This window comes from Balaenoptera musculus, chromosome 2 (genome assembly GCF_009873245.2).
Source record: "Balaenoptera musculus isolate JJ_BM4_2016_0621 chromosome 2, mBalMus1.pri.v3, whole genome shotgun sequence".
NCBI classification, from domain to species: Eukaryota; Metazoa; Chordata; class Mammalia; order Artiodactyla; family Balaenopteridae; genus Balaenoptera; species Balaenoptera musculus.
This window is the reverse complement of record NC_045786.1, coordinates 9006371-9023320: the sequence shown is the minus strand read 5'-3', so window position 1 is coordinate 9023320 and position 16950 is coordinate 9006371. Positions and strand designations below refer to the sequence as shown.

The 16950-nt window shown below is 38.0% G+C and overlaps 1 pseudogene; it reads right to left on the bottom strand.

The window, feature by feature from the left end:
* The window catches only part of LOC118891340, a 138963-nt pseudogene extending 129085 nt beyond the window's left edge, over positions 1–9878 (bottom strand).
* Positions 9879–16950: the final 7072 nt, after the last annotated feature.

Sequence of the window (16950 nt, the reverse complement as noted above, 5' to 3'; positions counted from 1 at the left end):
CAGGTAAAGCAACTTGCTGAATACCATACATTTAATAAGAGTTGGAGATAGACATGAAACCTTAGTTCTCTGAATCCACTGTTCATGTCCTCAAATTTCACTGTGATATGCTGGCCAATATTCTAGCTGGTGCACTATTGTAAGGAAATGTTATTCAATATTTGGTACATATGTACAGTAACAGAGTAAAAAGCTATGATTCTTCTTTATAATGATAGAACTTGAGGTTGCAAGTGAATTAACTTTGCTCTTTTATATTTTGGCTGGAGATTGGTTTCCTATAAAATTTCAGAAGGAAAGCATATTTCCATTGGCTTATATGAAGTGATAATGAGACAATTTTTATTCTGTTAGGGGAAAAAATTTAATTATGCAGGAATTCTCTATATTGTAACCATAGCTAAATTTGCCCATGTCTGAAGAGAGCAATTGCGGACTGTCACTGTTCTCCTTTGCATACATTATTTCCCTACAGACAAAAAAGAAGATGGGCAGAGCCAAGCAATGTCCTCACCCTCAATAGAGAAAAGTTCTTAACTAGCCAGTACTTCTCAGTGTTCTTGAACCTGCATTAGTATGCAAATAGTAACTAGTTCGTCTGCAAGGCTGACTCAGGACCTGAAACAGAAGGGTTAAGTCATGGTGAATTACAGGAGTCAGGCAACAGAGCAAAAATATTGTGAGTAAAGCTTCCTGAAGGCATATGTTATACATGGACCTTATGACTAAATGATTTAAACAAAATGATTCATTTTGTCAAAACAGTTCATCATTCCTGACTCCCCTGTTCACAAAAGCTATTACACGTGGTGATAATGAGAAATTTCCTTCCGCATATTTGCTTATCTCAAGAAGTTACTTGTGTTGGTAAAAATGAGGAGCAGCATCATTAAGTAAGAAGGAATAATATTCAGCATAAATACAGTTTTTGAGAGATGCCAAATAAAAGCTATTCCAGATGAAATCTATTTAAACTTATAATAAGGTAATTAATGTAAATAGTAAATGCAATTATAAAAAATGCTGGAGTGTTGCGAATAATTTCTAGTTTAAGATGACATATGGTAATGTTTTTGCTGTAGTACAGGTTTATTTTTTTAACAGATTGGAAGTTTGGCAGGAATATCAATGAGCTTCTCTCTCAGCCTCCACCCCCTGCACACATACACATTTTCCTTCTTGGCGGCACTGCTATCAAATCTCAAACTCTACGACAAAATTAGTTTTTTTATTTTGAAGAATATCTGGGTCTCCAAGGTCTACACCTGAACCTGGATGATGGGCTTATACTAAACATTTTCCTTCATCTCTTAAGTAAAACCCTCTACAGAATATTCATTTTTATCATTCTCCCTGATCATCTGTTAATGTTGCATTTTCACAGCAGATAAAGTGAGAATCTCAGGGTCCCTGTTCTCACCATAAGACAATGTAGATGCTCATTCAATTTTATTATTATTATGTTTTCAATCCGCAAAGGAGATTCAGGTATCAGCTTATTTTAATCACACAATGTTCAGAGATGCTGGTGTCAATTTTTTAGACTTATCAACCAGTAAACATAGCAAATCCACCTGCTTTGTCTACTATTGTGAGTTCTAGTTTTTGGTTTACATAACATAACTCATATATAAAGAAAACAATATATATTGCAAAAGGGTTTATATACATTCAGTCCAATAATAACACAAGCAACCCCATATCTACCACCTGGTTTGAGAATTAGAATATGTTGAATTGTGTGACCCCTCCCCTGAGATTACCATTATCCCAAGTTTTGTGCTTATTTTCTTGCTTTTTAAAGAAATAATTTTACCACCCTAAATATACATATATTTTAAAACAGTTCAATTTTGCACAGTTTTGAACTTTATATAAGTAAATGAGTTGCTAATATTCTTCTGTAACTTGCTGAAGAATATTAAAGTAATATTTAAGGTTTTTAAAGCTATTTTCATAAAAAGATTGGCATTTAATTGCTATTTCCCATATTAATTCTGGTTTAGGTTTTGTGGTTGTGAAAACCTCATAAAATGAGTGGAGATATGAATCCTCTTTTATTTTTTCTTCTCTATTTTAAGGTTTGGCTAAGATTTAACAATGCATTTCTCATATTTGATGAACATATAAAACCAGTTAAGCTTGCTCTTTCCTGGGGAAAAACTATTTAACAATTAATTCAATTTCTGTGTTATGGGACTTTTTAGTTTATTTCATACTGAGTCAGTTTTGGTAATCTATATTTTACCTGAGACATTTATTTTCTTCTAAGTTTTAAAATTTATTACCACATAGTTTGTACATGATTTCTTGTTTTTAATCTGTTGCATCTACAGTTATGTCCCTCTTTTTTATCTCCTAATGTTATTTATATTGCCTGCTCTCCTGTTTTATTTTGATCTTACTAGATTTTTATCAATTTTATCAGTCTTTTTAAAGAATAAATTTAGCTTCTTTTGAAGTTTTGTACTCTATTTCCTTAACATCTATTCTTATTTTTAAATTTGTCTTCTGTGTCTTTGTGCTATATTTGTTGTAATTTTTCTAATTTTTTGTTTGTTTCCTAGCTCATTAATTTTCTACCTTTCCTCTTCTTTCTGATAAGATTTTGTCTGAAAGCTTCTTTCTAATACTATAAGCTTTAACATATTAATTACTTCATTTAGTTGCCATAGTAATTTAGTTTATTATGAGTTTGTTTAAAATGTTTTTAAATTTTCAAACTTATGAGGTTTTTAAAAGTTATCTCTTTATTATGGATTTCTAAATTAATTATGTATATTACTGAGTTTTTAAGACTCATAACCTAGCACAAGACTGATTTTAAAAATGAAGCATGGGGAATTCCCTGGCGGTCCAGAGGTTAGGACTCTGTGCTTCCACTGCAGGGGGCAGAGGTTGGATCCCTGGTCGGGGAACTAAAATCCTGAATGCTGTGGGGCGTGGCCAAAAAAAAAAAAATTTTAAAAAATGAAGCATGAAAAGAATATCTATCATCATGTAACAAGTATGATATTCTTTTTTTCAAATATTTATTTATTTATTCATTTGGCCACACCGGGTCTTAGTTGCAGCACGCTGGATCTTTGTTGCCGCGTGCAGGATCTTCATTGTGGCATGCGAGATCTTTTTAGTTGCGGCATGTGGGATCTTTAGTTGCGGCATGTGCGCAGTCTTAGCCACTGGACCACCAGGGAAGTCCCAACTATGATATTCTAAACATGATTATTACAGGATTATTATTATTTATATATTTATTCATTCAAGTATTCTGTAACTTTCTCATTTGGGGTTTGCTTGAATTACCAATTAGATACACCAAACTGAAAGATGTATTACAAACTCACTTTAAGATGCTGAATTTTTCCTCATTATTTTTAGTTCCCTAATGTTTGCCTTGTATATTTTAAGAAATTATATTAGGTGCATACAGATTTTAAGTTATCTTCCTAGTGTAATTTATCATGTGTGTTGGACATACTTATATCTAATAATGTTTTTGCTTCAAAGCCTATTTTGTCTAATATTAAAATATCTATTTAGCTTCCTTGTATGTGATATTTGCCTATTATTTTTGTTTAATTACCTGTCATTTTCTTTCAATCATTATATACTTCTTATTTTAGTTGTGTCTTTTATAAAAAACACATAACTCATTTTTGTTATTAACCCACCCAATTTTTAAAAAATTTTAACTAGCAAGCTTAGTTCACAAACATTTATTTCTTTTTTATTCTAATTTCTATTTGTTCTGTTTTTCTGATTTTTCTTTTATCTCTTCTGACTTTTTTTTGTATTGATTATAAGTTTTATTTCCCAATTCTGAAGCTTCTGGAAAATTCTCCATCTTTTTTACTCCTTAAATTCTACTCCTCTCCCCACATTCTTTCTTCTCTCCTAGAACTCTAGTCAGAATCCTGTTGGACACTTACAGTCTCTTTGTCAAGAACTTTGACCATTCTTCCCTGTTGTACTGTCTGTATGCACATGCTTCTTTCTTAATATCTTCATCTAAATTCTTCAATCCATAAATTTTCTCTTCAGCAGAGTCTAATTTTGGTCTGCAATCTAGCTATTGAGATTTAATTTAAATTATGTTCTCACATTCCCAGAACATCTATCTGCTTCTTTTCTAATTTACCTGGTCATTTTTTATTTTTCTCATATACATGTATGGGCTTCCACATCCCTGCTTTATTTCTTTAAACATATCCTATATAGCTATTTTATAGCTACTTTATTTATTTATTTATTTATTTATTTATTTTGGCTGTGTTGGGTCTTCGGTTCGTGCGAGGGCTTTCTCCAGTTGCGGCAAGCGGGGGCCACTCTTCATCGCGGTGCGGGGACCGCTCTTCATCGCGGTGCACGGGCCTTTCACTATCGCGGCCCCTCCCGTTGCGGGGCACAGGCTCCAGATGCGCAGGCTCAGTAGTTGTGGCTCACGGGCCCAGCCACTCCGTGGCATGTGGGATCTTCCCAGACCAGGGCTCGAACCCGTGTCCCCTGCATTAGCAGGCAGATTCTCAACCACTGCGCCACCAGGGAAGCCCCTATATAGCTATTTTATACCTGTATTCATTAATTGCAGCATCTGAAGCCTTGAGGGGTTCTGTTTGTCTTTTGGCTGTCTCTCCTTAGTGGTACCTTGCTTTCATGTGTCTTGTAATTTTTAATCAGGAGCTTATTTTTGTGTGACTTTGATAAGTGGAATCTTGAAGTGTCTGGGTAGGGTAGTGGCATCTATGGAGATAATTTCCCTGTGTTCCTACCTTGCACCTGGCCTACATTAAATATATTTCTAGGCTGGAGGTTTACCAGAGCACATAGGTGGTATCAGTTGGAATCTCAGACCTTTGTGAGAGTAAAACTGTCATTGTGAATTTTCAGAGCAGATGTCTAGAATGTTTTTTGTTTTACACCAGAATCAAGGTGAAGATCAACCAATCTTCCTTTGCTTAGACAATATTTTTCTACCTTGTCCTTTCATTGAGGGTTTAATTTTCTGAGCCTTCCAATTCTATGAGAGTCTCAGTTACAAACCACCCCGCTCCCCCCTGCCCATTATGTGGACCAAGTGTTTGTCTCTTGTTCCCTGTGTGGTCAGTGAAGCGTGCAGCACCTGGCAACAGGAAAAACTCTCACAGAAGAAGTGGTTTCAGTGCCTCATTAGCACACTGATATAAAGCCCCCTCTTTGTTTTGAGACTTGTATGTTTTCCTAACATTTTTAAGTGCTCAGCTATATATTTAAAGTTATCTTTTTGGTATTTTAGTCAGAATTCTTAGATCTTTGGTGGTGGGAATATTTTTCTTTGCAAGTCCCTACTCCATCATTGCTTGAGTGGAAATACAATAAGTATTTATCATCCAGGAGATCCTGAATTTTCATCATGTTTTTCATTGTGAAGATGCCACAGTGCTTTGAAAGAGAAAAAAAAAAAATCTTACATTTCCTACAGCTCTGGTGTGTACTAACCACACTGCCTTGCATCCTGCCTTCCTTTTACTCACTTTCCTTTTCCACTTGACTCCACATGATTACATTCAGATATATCAGACTGACATTTCCCTCCACACACAAAACACACACAATATACTCACCCAGCTCCTTCAAAAACTTACATTCGTGTCAGAACGGAGAGAAACCCATTTCTGTTCTTTTACTGACCTATTGTAAGGGCGCCATAGTGACTTTAGATGAGCCAAGAAGCTTTGATTTTAATAATAGCTCTGTCCGTATTAGCTATACAGGAGTCTGAGTTTGTGATCCAACCCATATAAGCCTAGGTATCCTTTTCTGGAAAGATGAGGAGTGGAGCTGGTGAAGGAGGCGGTGAGGAATTGTTCCTTCCTGTCAAGTTCCAGTCATGAAGGGCGGGGGCGACCCTGGGGTCTGCTACCTGGTGTGTGTGTGTGTAATTGGCGGTTTTGTAGTGTACAGTTGGAAATTGCTGGGAACGGGAATTTTAGTTATGCGTTTTTTGGTCATGATAAATAAATAATAAACATAAATTTAAGAAATGAAGAGGAAGACTTAAATAATCTTTGAAACTTTTCAAATATAACAACTGAATCTATAAATCTGACATTTGAACAAGCATTGAAGAAGTTTAAAAATCAGGGTTCATATGATCCTACAACTTACATGAGTTTGCTCCTCAATCAACATCTGTTAGTAGAAGCCTTGCTTAAAAAACTAAAAACAGAGTTGCCATATGATCATGCAATCCCACGCCTGGACATATATCCAGAGAAAACTATAATTCAAAAAGATACACCCCAAAGTTCATAGCAGCACTATTTACAATAGCCAAGACATGGAAGAAACCTAAATGGATAATATACAATGGAATATTACTCAGCCATAAAAAAGAATGAAATAATGCCATTTGCAGCAACATGGACAGACCTAGCAATTATTACACTAGGTTAAGTAAGTCAGATAGAGAAAGACAAATATCATATGATATCACTTATATGTGGAATCTGAAAAAAATACAAATGAACTTATTTATGAAACAGAAATAGACCCACAGACATAGAAAACAAACGTATAGTTACCAAAGGGGAAGGAGAGGGAGGGATAAATTAGGAGAATGGGATTAACATGTATACACTACTATATATAAAATAGATAAACAACAGGGTCCTACTGTATAGCACAGAGAACCATACTCAATATTTTGTAATAACCTATGAGGGAAAAGAATATATATTCACTGTGCTGTACACCTGAAACTAATACAACATTGCAAATCAACTATACTTCAGTTTAAAAAAAAAGAAAAGAAAAAATATAGAAGCCTGGCTGAGTGAGAAGCACCACGTCTCGTGAGCAGAAGTGGTGAAATGGCTAGCTTTCTGGGCTCCCTTTGTGGCACATCCCAAGGTGAAATGCTTGTGCTCAACTTCAGAAGCTGTTTCCTTGGAAAATTTTATTTAAAACCTTTCACTTACAGATACCTGCATCTGATTAATCAACTCATAAACGCTAAGGCCTAGATTCTGAGTTGGTCATTAATGAATAAATTAATTGTACAAGAATGAATGACAGTCTGTTCAATAGAGTTCTAAGGATCTGAGACAAAAATATTGGTGGAAGGAAAGTGTAAAATGCTTGGACACGTGAAAACCCAGAAGAGCTGTCTATGTAAATTGCGCCATTTTTTTGCGGACAAACTACCCAGTTTTAATCATCAGTGTACCCTGGAGCATTTTGGTTATTCATTTTCCCCCAAAGTTGTTGCTAAGTAGAGCCCTCAAATGTCTTCCCCTTAATCGGCTCTCTCCCTTTCATCTCCTGCTCTCCATTAGCCGAATCTCTCCCAGAAGGAAGGCAGGGCTCTGCCAGACCAAGGCCAAGGGCTCTGAGTGCTCAAACAAAGCCTCCAGGTTGTAGCTCCCTCCCGGCTCCTGGGAGGCGCACTCCATCCAACACAACAGCAGCCAAAATGGAAAATGGGAAAAAGCAATCTTCTTTGGCAGGAACAGTAGTGCATTCACTGCCAAATCTTGTGAATTCATGTCAGTGAAGACTGGCATTTCTTGAAATTCTCCAAACAAATAAAAGGGAAAACCTTGGTGCATTTGCATGCAGAACATATTCAGTCCAGACGACTGCTAATTTTCTTCCAAGAGTCAAGACACAAGATTCTGACATCTTGCAGATTAGCCCCTTGTCACATTGTTTTTCTCTGTCCTGTCTCCTATTTATTCCACTGGCAGAGGGGAATCATACTTTACTTTCCTAAGAAGCTACTCTCCTAAAATCAAAGACCAGATTTTGTAATGAATTTACAACAGGGATGTGCTCTAAGACCATCGCTGGAAGAAGGTATTTAGGAAAACAGGTCTGTGTGAAAAAGCCCTCATTAGTGCACAAACACTACTTATTTACCCAAGGACGGCCTGTGTGTTTTTGTTCCTGCTGCTACAGATTTCAGAGATGGACTTCAGGTAATACAGTACCTGGAAAAACACACAGCGAAGTCCAGATGTGCATTGCACACAAGAGAGTATGCATTAACTTTTTACAAAAACGGATAATTAGGACTCAGGTTCACTCTCAGGTTACACACTGGATCTGCTCTACAGAACAAACAGGTCAATCAGCATAAACCCAGGAGCCCCGAGCCGAGATAAATTAAGCCAAGGTTGAAGAGACAGGTTATAGAAAAAAAATTTTTGAAAGGAAAAATGGTCATGATTATGCTAATTTTAATCAATTGCATTAATAATCAGATAGTCTGAGAAAAGTTCACGTACCATATAGTGGCCTAATAAGGTACTTGTATAGAGAATGACGGACTCTAGAGAATGTAATGTATCAAGTAGAAATAATTTCTAGGTCCTCAATGTCCTGTCTTTCATCATTGATGCTAAAACATTTCTACCAAACAGGATAATAGGATAGTTGTTTTAAGATTTTTCCTGAAAATATCTTACGTTTGTTTCTAATATTTTCATTACTTTCTAATTTGTAACCTACTTCTAAGGTGAATACTACTTACATGCTTATTTTAGAGGTAAACCATGAATATTTTACTGAGTATGCTTACATATGTACAACACTGAACTAGGTACTATGAGAGGTAATGAAGGATAAGACATGATTTCTAATGTTAATGAGATTAGTACTAATAGAAGAGGGGGGCACATTATGAGTGGCCAGCATCAGAAGAACAATTAATTGGAGGGAATCTGACACAGAGGCCAGTTCAGATGAAGGGCTGGGTGTCGCTAAATGTAAACTGTTTCCTTTCTCATAAATCTCACTCTAATCATATATAAAATACGAGAACTGGTTTTAAATTTTAATGAGTGATTGTGTAACTGAACATGTATTTGGAGTTCCCAGAATCTGTGTAACACATTAGTTTTTTATTTTCATAACACTCCCACTAGTGTCCCACATAAGGGGTAGAGAAAATGACATCAAATATCACACAGTGCGTCTCCAAACCTTTTAAACCGACTGTCGTAATCTTTATTGAAAAGACTTCTTTGAGGCTCATGCCATTCAGCTCTGCTGTTTTCTGTTCTTCCTTGTCACAGTTATTTTTACACGTTAGCTTTCTCTGCGTAACAACTGACCTAAAACTTAGTGGCTTAAAACAAAAATCATTTACACAACTCATATTTCTGCACGGCAGCGATTTGGACTGCGCTCATGTGGGGTTTTCTTCTGGTCTCAGCTGGACTCATTTCCTGCTGCCAGGGTGACCGAGGGATGACTAGGCCAGGCCGACCTCAGCTGGCACAGCGTATTTCTGCTCCATGTGGACTATTCCAGCAGACCTGCCGGGCTGGCTGGGTGCTGGGGAGAACCAGGAGGAACAAGTGGAAGAAGCAGTCAAGGTTTCTGAGGCCTCGGCTCCACACCATCAACTGCACCACACTCCATACATCCGCTGATGCAAGTTGTGAGACCAACACAGATTCAAGGGGAAGGGAGGAGATTTCTCTTCTGCCTGGGAAGGTGGGAAGGGCTACAGTCGCCAGTGGCACGGATGCAGGGAGAGAGGCAGCGTGGGGTCATGGTCTGCATCTCTCCTACCTGATCTTCTGGTTCCTCCTCCCCAGTCCCTGAGGAGCCCTTAGAGTCGTGGTCCATGTCATCTCCACGTCAGTCATCTCCATCCTCTGACTGACTTCAGGATCTCCATCCAGCATTCTATTTCCCAGGTTCTGAACCTCTTCATCACCAAAGACTCCCACCTCCATGTCCCTTTGCTCATCTGTTGCCTTACCATGCCCTGGACTTTGTCTACACTGGAACAGATCCACCTCGGAAATAGTAGAAGTGAACACCCCATTTCCTGACAAAATCTCAACACTTTGCGCTCTCATGATGACCTGACCCTTTTCCGTGGGCATTCTTGGCCTTTCTTCTGGGCCTTTAAAACTTCTCCCCATATATCAGTTCCCTGTCTGGTCGCTTCCTGTGCTGTTAGATTCTATGCTACATCATTTCAATCACTCTCCTGGTTATATCTTCAAATTCTTTCAAAAATACATCACAGCAGGGACTTCCCTGGTGGCGCAGGGGTTAAGAAGCCACCTGACATTGCAGGGGACACGGGTTCGAGCCCTGGTCCGGGAAGATCCCGCATGCCGTGGAGCAACTAAGCCTGTGCACCTCAGCTACTGAGCCTGCGCTCTAGAGCTCGCGAGCCACAACTACTGAGCCCGCATGCTACAACTACTGACACCCGTGTGCCTAGAGCCCGTGCTCCACAACAAGAGAAGCCACCAAAATGAGAAGCCTGCGCACTGGAACGAAGAGTAGCCCCCGCTCGCCACAGCTAGAGAAAACCCATGCACAGCAATGAAGACCCAACGCAGCCTAAAATAAAAATTAAAAAAACAAAACAAAACATCACAGCAATGTGGCAGCTTAGGTGTTGTTCCCTAAAGAAAAAAACCAGCCATAATGCACCCCAATATCCAGCGGGACATCAGAGACAAACCTGGGCCCACAAACCACACTTCTCACCCTGGGGCCTGTGCAGAGTCAGCCCTGGCCTGCTTTGCCGTGCACATTCTTCGACCTCTGCCACAGTGGTTGTTATTGTCTGGAGTTTATGGAGCCCTTACATGTGTTCCTTGTTTATTGTGGTATTTTAGCTCAGCCAGGACATTAGTAAAGCAAAGAAGACTAAGCATATTTACAAAGGGACATAGAAAGGAAACTTTTTTCCTATGAGCTTTTGGCAAATAAACTTGAAACAGCACTAGGAAAATTCGATGGTTTCCACTCCACCCTCCTAAGCCTCTTACCATCCTAATCTCGCCTCACCTACCTGAAGAGGGCTGGAGGAACACAGTAAAGCCTTGGATATTTCCTGAGCCAGTAGTCATTTTTAAATTCTCAGAAATAGAGGAACAAAATACTAACAATATATAAAAAGCCATAAACACAGAAAATGAGTTTCTATTCATGGAGGCCAAAGTGGTAAAATGTGGCATTTGTTTTAAGAAGGACAGAGTGAGTTCCCAAGTTACATTACCCGTAATTGAATGTGTTGAAATCCTCAGACTGGTAAAACCTTCTGGTTATACAAGGGCAAAACCTCCTTGTGGGGAATGGACCTCATTTTCTCCCTCTGACGCTAACTGCTCCCAGGCGTTCATTTCACTTTAAAAAAATAAATACACTGTGTTCTTTTACCTCAAACTTCACTATTTTATTTCAACTTTTTTGTAAACAAATAGAGCATTGAAGACAGAGGAGAACACTTAGGCCCATGAAAATGATCCTTTTATACATATCACAGTGCTAATAAATTTTATACTCAACTTGAACACAAATCTTCACCATCTACTTCCTCTTCCTGTACTACAAGGTCAGAACAAACCCAGTTATGTATCACTTTGTTAATATACTTGTTTTTTTTGTATTGCCCTTCTTGGTACCTATATACCTAAACATCACAGTCTAAGACAAAGTGAATCAACAAGCAGAATAAAACCAAACAAAACAATATTCCTCCTACTCTCCTGCCCCTTTCACTTTATTTCTCTGTACCTTTTATTTTTTTTATTTATTTATTTTTTTAAATCAGTCATCAATTTTATACACATTACTTTATACATGTCAATTCCAATCACCCAATTCAGCACACCACCATCCCTACCCCACTGCAGTTTTCCCCCCTTGGTGTCCATACGTTTGTTCTCTACATCTCTGTCTCAACTTCTGCCCGGCAACCCGGTTCATCTGTACCATTTTTCTAGGTTCCACATACATGCGTTAATATACGATATTTGTTTTTCTCTTTCTGACTTACTTCACTCTGTATGACAGTCTCTAGGTCCATCCACGTCTCAACAAATGACTCAATTTTGTTCCTTTTTATGGCTGAGTAATATTCCATTGTATATATGTACCACAACTTCTTTATCCATTCGTCTGTTGATGGGCATTTAGGTTGCTTCCATGACTTGGCTATTGTAAATAGTGCTGCAATGAACATTCAGGTGCATGTGTCTTTTTGAATTACGGTTTTCTCTGGGTATATGCCCAGTAGTGGGATTGCTGGGTCATATGGTAATTCTATTTTTAGTTTATTAAGAAACCTCCATATTGTTCTCCATAGTGGCTGTATCAATTTACATTCCCACCAACAGTGCAAGAGGGTTCCCTTTTCTCCACACCCTCTCCAGCATTTGTTGTTTGTAGATTTTCTGATGATGCCCATTCTAACTGGTGTGAGGTGATACCTCATTGTAGTTTTGATTTGCATTTCTCTAATAATTAGTGATGTTGAGCATCTTTTCATGTGCTTCGTGGCCGTCTGTATGTCTTCTTTGGAGAAATGTCTATTTAGGTCTTCTGCCCATTTTTGGATTGGGGTGTTTGTTTCTTTAATATTGAGCTGAATGAGCTGTTTATATATTTTGGAGATTAATCCTTTGTCCGTTGATTCGTTTGCAAATATTTTCTCCCATTCTGAGGGTTGTCTTTTCGTCTTATTTATGGTTTCCTTTGCTGTGCAAAAGCTTTGAAGTTTCATTAGGTCCCATTTGTTTATTTTTGTTTTTATTTCCATTACTCTAGGAGGTGGATCAAAAAAGATCTTGCTGTGATTTATGTCAAAGAGTGTTCTTCGTATGTTTTCCTCTAAGAGTTTTATAGTGTCCAGTCTTACATTTAGGTCTCTAATCCATTTTGAGTTTATTTTTGTGTATGGTGTTAGGGAGTATTCTAATTTCATTCTTTTACATGCAGCTGTCCAGTTTTCCCAGCACTACTTATTGAAGAGACTGTCTTTTCTCCATTGTATATCTTTGCCTCCTTTGTCATAGACTAGTTGACCATAGGTGCGTGGGTTTATCTCTGGGCTTTCTATCTTGTTCCATTGATCTATGTTTCTGTTTTTGTGCCAGTACCATATTGTCTTGATTACTGTAGCTTTGTAGTATAGTCTGAAGTCAGGGAGTCTGATTCCTCCAGCTCCGTTTTTTTCCCTCAAGACTGCTTTGGCTATTCGGGGTCTTTTGTGTCTCCATACAAATTTTAAGATGATTTGTTCTAGTTCCATAAAAAATGCCATTGGTAATTTGATAAGGATTGCATTGAATCTGTAGATTGCTTTGGGTAGTATAGTCATTTTCACAATGTTGATTCTTCCAATCCAAGAACATGGTATATCTCTCCATCTGTTGGCATCATCTTTAATTTCTTTCATCAGTGTCTTATAGTTTTCTGCATACAGGTCTTTTGTCTCCCTAGGTAGGTTTATTCCTAGGTATTTTATTCTTTTTGTTGCAATGGTAAATGTGAGTGTTTCCATAATTTCTCTTTCAGATTTTTCATCATTAGTGTATAGGAATGCAAGAGATTTCTGTGCATTAATTTTGTATCCTGCAACTTTACCAAATTCATTAATTAGCTCTAGCAGTTTTCTGGTGGCAGTTTTAGGATTCTCTATGTATAGTATCATGTCATCCGCAAACAGTGACAGTTTTACTTCTTCTTTTCCAATTTGTATTTCTTTTATTTCTTTTTCTTCTCTGATTGCCATGGCTAGGACTTCCAGAACTATGTTGAATAATAGTGGTGAGAGTGGACACCCTTGTCTCGTTCCTGATCTTAGAGGAAATGCTTTCAGTTTTTCACCGTTGAGAATGATGGTGGCTGTGGTTTTGTCATATATGGCCTTTATTATGTTGAGGTAGGTTCCCTGTATGCCTACTTTCTGGAGAGTTTTTATCATAAATGGGTGTTGAATTTTGTCAAAAGCTTTTTCTGCATCTATTGAGATGATCATATGGTTTTTATTCTTCAGTTTGTTAATATGGTGTATCACATTGATTGATTTGTATATATTGAAGAATCCTTGCATCCCTGGGATAAATCCCACTTGATCGTGGTGTATGATCCTTTTAATGTGTTGTTGGATTCTGTTTGCTAGTGTTTTGTTGAGGATTTTTGCATCTATATTCATCAGTGATATTGGTCTGTAATTTTCTTTTTTTCTAGTGTCTTTGTCTGGTTTTGGTATCAGGGTGATGGTGGCCTCATAGAATGAGTTTGGGAGTGTTCCTTCCTCTGCAATTTTTTGGAAGAGTTTGAGAAGGATAGGTGTTAGCTCTTCTCTAAATGTTTGATAGAATTCACCTGTGAAGCCATCTGGTCCTGGACTTTTGTTTGTTGGAAGATTTTTAATCACAGTTTCAATTTCATTACTTGTGATTGGTCTGTTCATATTTTCTGTTTCTTCCTGGTTCAGTCTTGGAAGGTTATACCTTTCTAAGAATTTGTCCATTTCTTGCAGGTTGTCCATTTTATTGGCATAGAGTTGCTTGTAGTAGTCTCTTAGGTTGCTTTGTATTTCTGCGGTGTCTGTTGTAACTTCTTCATTTTCATTTCTGATTTTATTGATTTGAGTCCTCTCCCTCTTTTTCTTGATGAGTCTGGCTAATGCCTTATCAATTTTGTTTATCTTCTCAAAGAACCAGCTTTTAGTTTTATTGATCTTTGCTATTGTTTTCTTTGTTTCTATTTCATTTATTTCCGCTCTGATCTTTATGATTTCTTTCCTTCTGCTAACTTTGGGTTTTGTTTGTTCTTCTTTCTCTAGTTTCTTTAGGTGTAAGGTTAGATTGTTTACTTGAGATTTTTCTTGTTTCTTTAGGTAGGCTTGTATAGCTATAAACTTCCCTCTTAGAACTGCTTTTGCTGCATCCCATAGGTTTTGGGTCGTCGTGTTTTCATTGTCATTTGTCTCTAGGTATTTTTTGATTTCTTCTTTGATTTCTTCAGTGATCTCTTGGTTATTTAGTAACGTATTGTTTAGCCTCCATATGTTTGTGTTTTTTACGTTTTTTTCCCTATAATTCATTTCTAATCTCATAGCGTTGTGGTCAGAAAAGATGCTTGATATGATTTCAATTTTCTTAAATTTACTGAGGCTTGATTTGTGACCCAAGATGTGATCTATCCTGGAGAATGTTCCGTGCGCACTTGAGAAGAAAGTGTAATCTGCTGTTTTTGGATGGAATGTCCTATAAATATCAATTAAATCTATCTGGTCTATTGTGTCACTTAAAGCTTCTGTTTCCTTATTTATTTTCATTTTGGATGATCTGTCCATTGGTGTAAGTGAGGTGTTAAAGTCCCCCACTGTTGTTGTGTTACTGTCAATTTCCTCTTTTGTAGCTGTTAGCAGTTGCCTTATGTATTGAGGTGCTCCTATGTTGGGTGCATATATATTTATAATTGTTATATCTTCTTCTTGGATTGATCCCTTGATCATTATGTAGTGTCCTTCCTTGTCTCTTGTAACATTCTTTATTTTAAAGTCTATTTTATCTGATATGAGTATAGCTACTCCAGTTTTCTTTTGGTTTCCATTTGCATGGAATATCTTTTTCCATCCCCTCACTTTCAGTCTGTATATGTCCCTAGGTCTAAAGTGGGTCTCTTGTAGACAGCATATATATGGGTCTTGTTTTTGTATCCATTCAGCAAGCCTGTGTCTTTTGGTTGGAGCATTTAATCCATTCACGTTTAAGGTAATTATCGATATGTATGTTTCTATGACCATTTTTTTTATTGTTTTGGGTTTGTTTTTGTAGGTCCTTTTCTTCTCTTGTTTTTCCCACTTAGAGAAGTTCCTTTAGCATTTGTTGTAGAGCTGGTTTGGTGGTGCTGAATTCTCTTAGCTTTTGCTTGTCTGTAAAGCTTTTGATTTCTCCATCAAATCTAAATGAGATCCTTGCCGGGTAGAGAAATCTTGGTTCTAGGTTATTCCCTTTCATCACTTTAAGTATATCATGCCACTCCCTTCTGGCTTGTAGAGTTTCTGCTGAGAAATCAGTCGTTAACCTTATGGGAGTTCCCTTGTATGTTATTTGTCATTTTCCCCTTGCTGCTTTCAATAATTTTTCTTTGTCTTTAATTTTTGCCACTTTGATTACTATGTGTCTCGGCATGTTTCTCCTTGGATTTATCCTGTATGGGACTCACTGTGCTTCCTGGACTTGGGTGGCTATTTCCTTTCCCATGTTAGGGAAGTTTTCAACTATAATCTCTTCAAATATTTTCTCTGGTCCTTTCTCTCTCTGTTCTCCTTCTGGGACCCCTATAATGCAAATGTTGTTGCGTTTAATGTTGTCCCAGAGGTCTCTTAGGCTGTCTTCATTTCTTTTCATTCTTTTTTCTTTAGTCTGTTCCACAGCAGTGAATTCCACCGTTCTGTCTTCCAGGTCACTTATCCTTTCTTCTGCCTCAGTTATTCTGCTACTGATTCCTTCTAGTGTAGTTTTCATTTCAGTTATTGTATTGGTCATCTCTGTTTGTTTGTTCTTTAATTCTTCTAGGTCTTTGTTAATCATTTCTTGCATCTTCTCAATCTTTGCCTCCATTCTTATTCCGAGGTCCTGGATCATCTTCACTATCATTATTCTGAATTCTTTTTCTGGAAGGTTGCGTATCTCCACTTCATTTAGTTGTTTTTCTGGGGTTTTTTCTTGTTCCTTCATCTGGTATATAGCCCTCTGCCTTTTCATCTTGTCTATCTTTCTGTAAATGTGGTTTTTGTTCCACAGGCTGCAGGATTGTAGTTTTTCTTGCTTCTGCTGTCTGCCCTCTGGTGGTTGAGGCTATCTAAGAGGCTTGATGGGAGGCTCTGGTGGTGGGTAGAGCTGACTGTTGCTATGGCAGTCAGAGCTCTGTTTAACTTTAATCCACTTGACTGTTGATGGGTGGAGCTGGGTTCCCTCCCTGTTGGTTGTTTTGCCTGAGGCAACCCAACACTGGAGCCTACCTGGGCTCTTTAGTGGGGCTAATGGCAAACTCTGGGAGGGCTCACGCCAAGGAGCACTTCCCAGAACCTCCGCTGCCAGTGTCCCTGTCCCCATGGCGAAACAGAGCCAGCCCCCACCTCCGCAGGAGACCCTCCAACACCAGCAGGTAGGTCTGGTTCAGTCTCCCCCAGGGTCA